Genomic DNA, 12,041 nt, shown 5'->3' with positions numbered 1-12,041 from the left:
ATATAATTTTTGAGAACGGAAAATATACAATTTTATACAGAAAAATAAAGTTTCAAAAATAAAATGCAAAGTACATCATTGAAAATGTCTATGTCTTTAGAGAGCGCATTTACTAGTCTTGCACCCCTCGCTAATGGTGCCTGATAGGCTTGACGCGAGGAAACGGTTCCAATCCAGAATAAATCATGACTGCGACCACGTAGGTAATTGACAGGCGCATGGAAATTCAAATTCATTAGGACACCGGGATTGGAAACCATCCCTCGCGATAAGTTTGATTGAATTTTAAAAACTAACCAACACCATTTGTAAATTGTAGTCTAACTGGCGTATGCATAACAGCAAACTGCATTCAAACTATTTAAGGCCATGCATTAGTTGAGGCACGGTCTAAAAAGATCGTCGCTAGGCGATGCGCGGATTGCGGGTGGCGGGTGAAAATGACGCCTGTCAAACGAAATATTAATTGTCATATAAATCCAACATACGTCCATTTTATGTTCTGTTTATTGTTCTATTAGTAACAATAATAATATATCCATTGACATGTTTTCTTTTTAAAGTAAATGGGTAACGTTTTTAGTCATCTTTACACGATTTTAGAATTAATTGACCCGTCGCCATCACGCAGCAAAGTGACGTGTTCCCGGGTCAACATTCTCTCAGTGAATGGCAGCGAGTCCAAAATTTCGTCGCGCGTACAGTTGAAAATTATTTGGCGTTTCACTGATGCGTCACCTTAATGCAAATTTGCATGCATAAACCTAAATAGAGTCCGTTGAACAGTGACGTCACGTCGCTGACGTAATACGCGTCATGCCGTGACTAATGTTACCAACTTTTAAATTTTGATTCCCCGATAATTAATTTAAAATTTTGATATTGTGAATAGGTGTAAAAATGTGCAAACGGTACCATTTAAATTTAATAATTATAAATGAATAATGATCATGAACTTTAAATAATTTATTTGTTATAATATCATATTTATTTTATACTTATTAATGCACAAAAGGATAAAGTATACCCAGTAAACATTTCCATAATATGGCAATACAGCTTCGCTGGCTCATTGACAATATTGACGTTTCCATCGATCCTCGATATCTGTAGGTATACATTTTACAAATTTAGCATTTTTACCATCATGAATCCATCTATAACCCAACGACGACGGGCAGTTAACTTCAATCAAGACGAACTAACTTCTTAAACGCTTTTTGTGATGAACTCATTTTAGTAGTATATAAAAGTGACACTGAGAGATCGCGCAGATCGCCGCCATTTTAAGTTTTGTGCGCATTTCTGTAAGCATCTTCGTGGCATATGCATTTTTTATAGTTTTCTTATTCGGCCGATAAACCACTAACTGCGTTAAGTGCGGGTCGAGACTGTGTGAATACGGCTGTTAGTTCAATAAAAACAAATACGTATGCCTAACAATTTAATGTGCACTATTTATGGCGGATCTTAACAGTCTACCTCCACCCTTCGCTACTGGCAATACTCCATTTACATGTACATGGATTTACTGCTGACGGTAGGTAGGTACGTATTATTGCGACCATAACCAAAAATTCACGTGTAAACACGTATTAAGTTGCATGAATCAAAAAAGTTCAGCAACTTCTGTATTTTCACGCGAGAGTTGGACGGTGCTATACCTGCGCGGTAGAACGATAGTGGCGAACGTGCTGGAAAATAACGAACTACACCGCGCAGAGACCCATTTTGACGTTTACCGATTTTCACGACCTGGAAGAACCTGTCAAATAGCACCACACAATGACAATATGTACCATGTCTTACTTATGCTTGAAAAATGAGATTGGCGAGACAGTCAGCACTTTTACGTTTAGACAGCTATTATCGCGATAGTTAAAAATACAAACTATTGATGCCAGTAAATCCATGCACGTGTAGAGTGTTATACGTTTTATAACTTTGCACTTTTTTGCACTTCTTATTACACTAATATGCTTCTTTGCCAGATTACTTAACATAAAATTAGATCAAATGATTTTCTCTTGTATTAATATATGTGAGTATTAATAAATAAATAGAAAATATATCGATGGCCATTCGACCCATTAATATCCTCCCGTAAATGGCTTTTTACAAAATTGTGAAAGAAGCTAAAAAACTAATTATTTAATATCCACAGTGCTCGAAATAGAAAATCTTACGAACCGGAGCGCTGAATAATCATTCTAAAATATGAAAGTGGGTTAAATATTTTTCGGATATCATAAGGGCGATATGCCTAGTAATCAGGTTTTCATTTATACTTGAAGGAGCCCTCAGCTAATACAAAATACCCCCCCCCCCCTCAGCAATACAACATTAAAATATAGTTTTTATTTAAAAATGTACCTACTCATTTTTTGCAAAATCACTTATTTTTCATCAATTTTCTTAGAATTGGGCTCTTACCTTCAAAATTCTAGAAGCTTATATTTGTGTATTCCTTCGCTGCAAGGTTCTTTTGTGATTTCACATTATTTTTCGGGTTCTGTAGACCTACTAATTTTGGGTCCCGGACCTGTAGCCCTTTTTGTAAATTCAGCCCTGCTTGTAAGGGTAAATAATTAAAAATTTGGAGCACATCTGAAATCCGAACAGCCTATATTATATTATAGACCTTGTAGGACTAATCGTTAATAAATAACATAACATATTCTCACGAATTAGTTCTTAAAACTTTAAAAACTATATACCTACATGCAATATTATCTCAATAACACGAAACGGAACGCAATTTTCAAAGAATCCACGAGCCGGAACGGTATCTTTTAGAATTTCACGAACAGGAACGGCGCTCCGGTGCGTTCCGGTCTATTTCGAGCCCTGAATATCCAGTATCTAACTGTTAATAGTTCACACATAATATTGTTGTCACTACATAGCATGCCAATAACCCGTAACGTAAACAGTGGTAGAGCAAAGCACCTCATAACGCCTAATATAATGATAAAATCCAATAAAATGTATATAATATAAAGATGAACATCCAAATTTGTTACATTACTTACTACTTTATCTTTTAAATAATTCGAAAGTGATATTCTGAAGCTGAATTCAACACGCTTGACAGATTTGAGGCAAGATATGGGATATTACAGGTTTAATACTGCAATGTTCAGATACGGGAAATTACTAAAATGGCTGTACCATTTTTGTTAAAATAAGTACAGATATGGGAATTTCAAAGACCAAGGGCAGTATTTTTGTTGATTTTAGTAGTACCTACAACAAAAAGTCATTTTCGTCATATAGGTCAGATACTGGGTTAGACCATCGATGTGTAAAAAAAATATTTTTAGAATAATATATTATTATTAAGTACATCATTTTCATCCTAGCGCCGGAGTGCAAAGTTATGAAGCATATACCTTACTCAGGTGCTATTATGCGATTGACATAAAAATATGCTATTTGTTTTGTTACTTAACACGTAAACATCGACTTCAAAATAATGTTTTTAAAATTGGAACTGCGCAGAAAGCACGCTTTAAAATTTTGAAAACGTAAAATTATATATTAACCGAGCTACAGGTATTTTACAACGTTTTTATTAGCTCGTATTCTTGTTTGTCCAGTACAAATCTTACAATCAATTTTTAACTAACTTCCGGACTTGCTAGACATTTTAAACTTTTAGAATATATCAGAACACGATGCCAATGCATTCTTTTAATACGTTTAGCCCATGGACGAATCATCTGGAAAAGAACATGACACTCACTTTATTGTCGGGTCTGCCGAATGGCATAATCTGTTCTAACGACATTACAATAAAGGTGATATTGCTATAAATTCCTGTCGGGTCTGCCGAATGGTTCGGTTCGAACGGGTTCGCTCAAATGAACATTGACATTAGAAACACTGCTCTAACGCCATTACAATAAAGGTCATATTGCTATAAATTACCGATGCGTGATATCGCATAATGGAAATTGCGTGACGTCTACCTATACATGCGAATGCGCGAATTTACTTGCGTCGTCTATTAATAATGTCATTGGTTTAGCCATCTTTAAGCATAATTGAAATCATTTTCAGTTAATTCTGTTTTGTATGGAAAGTTATTTCAGAAAAATCCGTAAAAAGTAAAAAGCTATTATTGGTTGTTAAGGAGGTGGTCCTAGTAACTAAATTATTACGTAATAATATACGTGTGTTACTATGGAAATCAACATGAAATGTCAAAATGACATTTCAGTATTCTATATTTATTTTTTTTGTTTGTTTTTTATTTACATAATATCAAGTAGGTACAAGTTTGAGCATAATAATTCAACAGAAAATTTAAAAACATTGTACATTAAAAGTTCTTTTTATCTTGTAATTATTAACCTTATCTTGTAATTGTAATTAATTATTTCAATTGATAGGTTTGAAATATTTATAAACAAAACAAACTCAACCGAATAAAAATAAATAAAATAAATTCACACGCATTCCCGATCTCACATTGACATCTTCTCAATTTTTTTTCTCCTCGGCCAGCTTTTGAATTCGAGCTTTTGTTTTTATTTTGTGACACTTTGTCGCCTCATTGTCCCCATTGTGCGAGAGGCGATATATTATTTGCCTCCCGAGGAGAGACAGTAGCCTCTTCAGTGCTGAGGAAAAAGAGAGAATTAAATGGTCCATCTTCGCCGCGGTTGGCAATTGATATTTCTTTATTCGAAACGGCAAAGGTGTCCAGAGGTTTTTTCCCATTCTGTTTTTGAAGTTATACTTCTTTAAGCGCGTTTGGAAAATCAGATCAGAGTGTATTTTTGGCGTGTGACATGTAACACATAATTTATTTTTTCACAGAAAAAAAATGCACTCGAATGGATTCGAACCTCCGATTGTTCGGTTATCAGCCGAACGCACTACCTTTACGCCACAGTATGATACTGCAATCATGACGATTATACAGTATAATATTATAGTTTATATTTGTTCCGTTGCCTAGGCAGCGAATTTATTATTGTCAGCCATTTGAAATTCCTAACGTAAACAAACTATTAAACGTCAGAGTGACGTTTGGTACTTTAAAAATAAAAACAACGAGAAACCATTATATAATTTAGTACATAATATAAGTTAAAGTGTATAGAAATAAACCAACGGCCCTTCAATAAGCGGCCCGTTTTCTTACGTGTGTAATTTAACAAGATAATTAAGAGCTAGTCGAAGAATTTACGTTATCACAAGTTTTGTTTTTGTTTTGTTACGCCAAAGAAGTATAACTTCTAACGCGCGTGCATAAGTACACACAACAATACAAATTATAGATTTAAGACGTTCACAACATGACAATTAAATACAAAGAAATAGTATTAAACAGTGTAAATAAGAAATAAATATATGCAGTATAACAAGAACAGTAGGTATGAAAAGTTAAGTAAAAGGTACAAAATTTATAAATTATACCTAAAGCATGGAAGCACACCGAATGACCTAAGTAGACCCTAGTTTAAAAATGTATAAAACAACGCCCACCTATACTCATCCACACGTAGGTGGAATATATCAACATCCGAAGTGATTTGGTTGAACAGAGTGCACCACGAGGATAGAACTATATTATAATTGTTTTTTAATATAAAGTTTTGTGGTAGGTATAATTATAAATGATCATTAATGCTTTATAATATTTGAAAATTAGTCTGAAAAATATAAAATAACCAATAGAAAAAATAGGATTCGAACCTGCATCTCTCGGGATTCACGCCCACGTGCATTGACCACTATGCTATAGGAGTCTTATCTAATTACGAAAAAAATTAACTAATGGTTCTTACAATACTCTCTAATCACAATACAATCAGTTTTTGTATTTTAAATCAAAGTAGGTATTAAATTACCTTAATTACTAAGCGACGTCACGAAGAAAAGAATGTTACATTCTTAAATCTTGTAAATTATTCGTTGAATAAAAAAAATAGTTAATGCTTTATACATTTTAAAGTAAGTAAATTAAAATGACTTATGGCCCCTTTTATGATAATAAAATGCACATCACATTGAGCTGTTTTTGTTTTCTCGCGTTGGCAAAAAATTCGCACGTCAAGTGAAAAAAAGGAAAGTGTGGATTGATTTTTTTAAAACTTTTTTCACAGATTTTTTAAAACAACTTTTTTTCATGCGTACCTTTCAAGTTTCATCATACAGTCAATCAAAGTGGGAAGAGCTTTTAAGTCATATCGCATTGACTTCGCATTGTCTTACGCTAGTTTGTATTTAGTAGAGTTGGTGTAGCAAAAACAAAAATCAATATAATGTGTCGCTAGATTTCAAAATCAGCAAAGTCCATAATGGATGAATAGGAGAAAAAAAACTTTTTGTTTTCTCAAGTACACAGTCAGTAGGGTGAAAGTTTATATTATTTCGATTATAGGATATTTAAAATGAATAAGTTCCACATTTCGATAATGCAGCAATGTTAGAAAGCAGTATTTATTCAGCAATTCACAAAAAAGTAAAAAATGCCTAAAGGTGGACTTGGCTGATTTTGAAATCTAGCGACACATATCGTGTGTAATCCTGAACAAATACCTAGTGACGTTACGTATGGGTAGGTAGGTCATGCGTTGCATAGCGGTAGCATATTAAAAAGGGCGGCGAATGAAGGAACAAATACTAATATTACAACTTTTGATAGCAGAGAGTTTTCTATAAAGTAGACGACGTTGTCACTTCATTAGAAAGTATAATATCCAATAACCTGACTATTAATAAAATTATTGGAATACAATATACTGTAATGGTGTTTTATCGCAAAGGTAACATTTTCCACCAACAGTTCATCCAAACCTGCCAGCGCCACAGACCTAGGTACCGAAAACCACCATTATTTTACAACCCATTTCTTAGCTCGTATTCTTATTTGTCCGGTGGTTTTTGTCCGGTACAAATCTTGCAATCGATTTTTAACTAACCTTCCGACTAGCTAAACATTTGAAACTTTTAGAATATATCAGAACACGATGCCAATGCATTCTTTTAATACCTTTAGCCATCTTTAGGCAGAATTGAATTCATTTTCAGTTAATTCTGTTTTGTATGGAAAGTTATTTCGGAAAAAAATACGTAAAAAGTAAAACACTATTATTGGTTGCTAATGGGGTCCTAGAAACTAAATTATTAATATATACGTGCGTTACTATGGAAATCGATATGAAATGTCAAAATGACATTTCAGTATTCTATATTTATTCAGTATTTCTATCAAGTACAAAAAAAGTGTTTATTAATACATAAAATTGTCAAGTTTATATGATTCAACAGAATATTTAAAAACGTGGTATATAAAAAGTTCTTTTTTTCTTGTAATTATTTTATTTTATAACGATGTACGAATATATTTTCATTAGCTCTACAATCCAGTGTGAATCTTGGACCCCTCACGAAGTAGTTTTGTAATACAGATTTAATTTACGAGAAATGGTTGTTAGCCACTTGCACAACCTATTAAGGGTCTATATGCTCTGGGTCCGGATTGGAACCGTTTCCTCGTGTCAAGCCTATCAGGCACCATTAGCGAGGGGTGCAAGACTAGTCAATGCGCTCCCCAAAGACGTAGATATTTTCGGTGACGTGCTATGTATTTCGTTTTCGAAATTTTATTTTTCTGTATAAAATTCTCACTCATTTCATTCACTGCTGACTAGATAATGATTTTTTTAATTACCACCTTTAAAATACACGTTAATTACATCGATCGGCCCCCTGGTTATTACGCGCCAGGTGCGTCTTCAGCGTCAAAAGTATTAAGTATGTTTTTATTTTTTATTATTTTCTTTATATATTCTCTTCTTCTCTCTTGTGAGGGTAATATTTGTTATAATGTAAATCTTATGTTGTGTACCTACATCTTGAATTTAGATTTGGTTTGTCTACAATGTTTTGTTTTCTTAAATAAAAACATTGAAAAAAAAAACATATAATTTTTTCCAGAACCGGGATTCGAATTCGAATTCGATTCGCGGGCGCTACATTGTTCCTGCCGATTTTAAAATGGCGCTTCCTACACACTTTACTCCGTGTACTTATCGGTGAGTCTTTAAAAATGTCGAATCAGTAAAAATTATCCCGTTTCGAAGTCGATTCCCCGCGACTTACTGTCAAAGCCGATCGCGCGCAAAAAATATGAGTCGCGCCATTAATTCGCGCGCTTTGTGTCGCGCGCGCAGTTATTCGGCGCCAAACGACAATGTAAATTAATCGTCGCGACCAAAAAGGCGTCGGTAATAGCGATTAAGTGCGCGAAATTACGCAACTCGAAGAGGGGAAAAACCGCGACATTTTTTTCCGTTTCCACAGAGTAATAATACACTGCAATACCGCGGTTATAAAATGAAATATCTAGGTATACAAGGTAAGGGTTGCACTGGTGGATATTATTTTTGATTAAATTTTAAATTTTGCGTACCTATGACTTTAGCTTTAGGAGTAACGTGGAGATAAGAAAGCGAACCAAGCATCATCCATACATAGAGTTGTAGCTGTCAGTATATTATTGATCAAATATCTATTCTCAATGTATCAAATTATTCGACCGTAATTATAAATTCCCAGGGACTCATATACCGGTAAACAACTATTTACCTGTGTCAGCAGATTGAATGGCGATATTAAATACGGTATCGCAATGGAAAATTAGTCTTATATCTATTCCCATAGTATCATATTATATTATGACGGTAATATTAAATAAAATTCACAGCTACTCGTATTTAAACCACTGACTCGTTCAATATAATTATGTTCTAGAATATAATGCTTAGGTATTACTTTCGACTGTATAAATTACGAATAATGATTTATCAAAATGTCACTCGAATATACGTTTTCAGTCTGTTACTATTGCAGTCTCTATATCGCTTCGCCCAACATCTGATTGTACCGAGATGCGGACCTCGGATCCGTACCAATCATAAGTTTAGTATTGTAACATAACTGCTGTAACATACTATTGTACCAACCGTTATGCCTAATAAAGTTCGCCCCTGCATACATCTTTGACTTCTTCATCGACATCCTCAACACCATAACCTACGACACATCGACAACTCACAAAGCGATAACCCACACATCGAACACTATAGAGTGAATAGGTGACGTTGGTCCTGACTCTCCTGGTCCTCAAGAAAATTGTAATCTAGCTAGATTAAATGTCTTTCAGAGCTCGAAATGGACCGTAGCGCACTGGAGCACCGTTCCGATTCGTGCAAATTCCAAAAATTATCGCTCCGTCTCGTGGAATAAATAACTTGACGATCTGAACTAGATAAGCCATACAATAAAATAATCTGACACTTATTTTTGAAGGTATACTTCTTTAAGCGCGTTTGGAAAATCAGATCAGAGTGTATTTTTGGCGTGTGACATGAAACACATAATTAATTTTTTCACAGAAAAAAAACGCACTCGATTGGATTCGAATCACCAATTGTTCGGTTATCAGTTGAACGCACTACCTTTACGCCACAGTATGATACTGCAATCGTGACGACTATACAGTATAATATTATAGTTAAGAATTGTTTCGTTGCCTAGGCAGCGAATTTATTACTCTCAGCCATTTGCAATTCCTTACGTAAACAAGCTATTAAACGTCAGAGAAAAATAAAAACAATGAGAAATCATTATATAATTTAGTAATATAAGTTAAAGTGTATAAAAATAAACCAACGGCGCTTCAATAAGCGGCCCGTTTTCTTACGTGTGTAATTTAACAAGATACTTAAGAGCTGGTCGAAGAATCTGGGTTATCATAAGTTTTGTTTTTGTTTTGTTACGCCAAAGAAGTATAACTTCTAACGCGCGTACATAAGTACACACACCGGTATTTTTTTATATAAAATATACATAAAATTGATAATTGGGTTAATATTTTCGGAAATTTATTGAGCACTCCGGTTCGTAACATTTTCCATCTAATTATTGTCCTTTAAACCAACTGGTGTCCTGAGCCACGGAGTGTATATGGCGGAGCTACGGCATGATCTGGGAAGACACAAAAATACTAGAGAGCGACGGGCATTCCTAAAGAGACGATTTGCTGCCCATATACTTCAACTTTCATACTTCTATATGGACATGGTAAACGTAGAAGAAGAAGACATATCTGTTTGAGTAGTTATATGACCTTTTTGATGTTAGTTGCAGGATTTTGTTATGCTTTCGGTTATATTTTAAACAAAATTTGTGAGAAATACGCATCTTTTAAGTTTTTGGTATAATTGAATAATTATTGTATGACTTGTTTGAACTTGTTTCGAGGCCGTCATTTAAATTTTATAATAAATACATCGATTGTGTCATATTCATCAGAAAAACCAAATTCTTCGTTAATTTTCTACAAACACGTATCTCATAAAACACAACCTTTCAGGAGAGGCAAATAACAACTTTATTCTTTCATTTTTTAATTTAGAAATAAATTTTCTTCTATGCAATATCCATCTAGTATAGTTACACATATTTAAATGAAAAAAATGTTATTTTTCTTCAATTTATAGCATTATACTTTCGACCGATCTGTCATTTTCTGAGATACGAGAATGCGTTGCAACTTTACTGTGAATATTACTGCAGTAAACACGTATCTTGACTTACGAGAAAGAACTTCAGTATACTTATTATCTGTTGGAGTTCAGTATTCTGTATACTTAAGATATGAGTTTATAATATTTAATATAAAAGTCTTTTATTGTGATACGAGTTTTTTGTTATTGCTGAAATCTATTATGTCATAAAGTATGTTTTGATATACGTGTTAGTGGAATATGTGTGTATTCAAATTCTGAATTCATTACATCAAACAACTCAAAACAGATAAAAATTGAGATACGTGTTTGTAGAAAATTAGCGACGCAATATTTTTAAACGCAATATTATTATCTAAAGTTTGTATTAATTCAAAATAATATGTATCATAGGAACTGAGAAATGGAAGCTTGCTTACAGGTGATAAAATATAAATATGATATACTTACATACTTATAATCAATAAACTCAATCCTACGTGAGAAGCAGTACCGTCCCTAGATAAAATACCGCCACTAAGCAGCGGTAAAATGCCGCCCCATTTTTTATACAGTATTTTTTATCATCCTTTCATTACTCCAATATCTAAGAAATGTGTTGTATAATATGTACATCACTATCAAAATATATACCACAAATTAAATTTACATATAAAAGGGGAATAAATATAATATAATCAAGATAGACATTTACCCAAATCACCAGTCTGAGATCCTATTTGGTTGATATTTCTGACACATTTGTTTTGTACCATTAAGCAATACACGATTTATTATTTTAAGACCATTTTCACGATGATATTTATTATTGTACAACATATTGTAAACAAAATATGTTTTCTTGGTATTTATTTAATATACACCTACTTTTCGACGCTTGCATTCTGACGGTGCTGCTTTATGGTAGCGAATCATGGCACCTTACGAAGGCTCAGAGCAACCGTGTACTGAGCTTCGAAAACAGATGTTTGCGACGAATACTGGGTGTGCGGTGGACTTTAGGAGCAACGAGGAGATAAGAGAACGCACCAAGCAGCCTCTCATCACGCTGAAAGTGAAGAGGCGACGTTGGACCTGGCTCGGCCAAGTGCTGCGGATGCCAGAATAGAACTTCAACCAGGCTTGCTTGTTCTTCAAGCCGACCGGATTCCGGCGTCCTGGAAGGCCGCTAAATACAATCTACAGAGTGTATACGGCAGAGCTACGGGATGCTGGTTTGACCTGAAACGAAGTAAGAAGACTGGCGAGCGGCAGGGATTCTTGGAGGCGCCGCGTGGTGTCCATATGCTCCAGTTAAGGGGCGGATATGGCAAAAGAAAGAAGACTTTTAATCATAAATACACTATTTTATTAATAGTCTCAATACTCATCAACAACACTCAACGATTAAAATAAAAAAAGTTTCCTGGCCTTTTTTGTTGCAGTCAGTAATTATGTCAACCAAATCTAATTTAAATGACTCTCTGCTTCAATAGACCATATTATCAGTAAGCT

The sequence above is a fragment of the Rhyacophila brunnea genome, unplaced genomic scaffold (assembly GCF_057557595.1).
Source record: "Rhyacophila brunnea isolate RB1 unplaced genomic scaffold, BYU_Rbru_1.0 scaffold_23, whole genome shotgun sequence".
NCBI lineage: Eukaryota > Metazoa > Arthropoda > Insecta > Trichoptera > Rhyacophilidae > Rhyacophila > Rhyacophila brunnea.
This window is presented reverse-complemented; position numbering follows the sequence as displayed.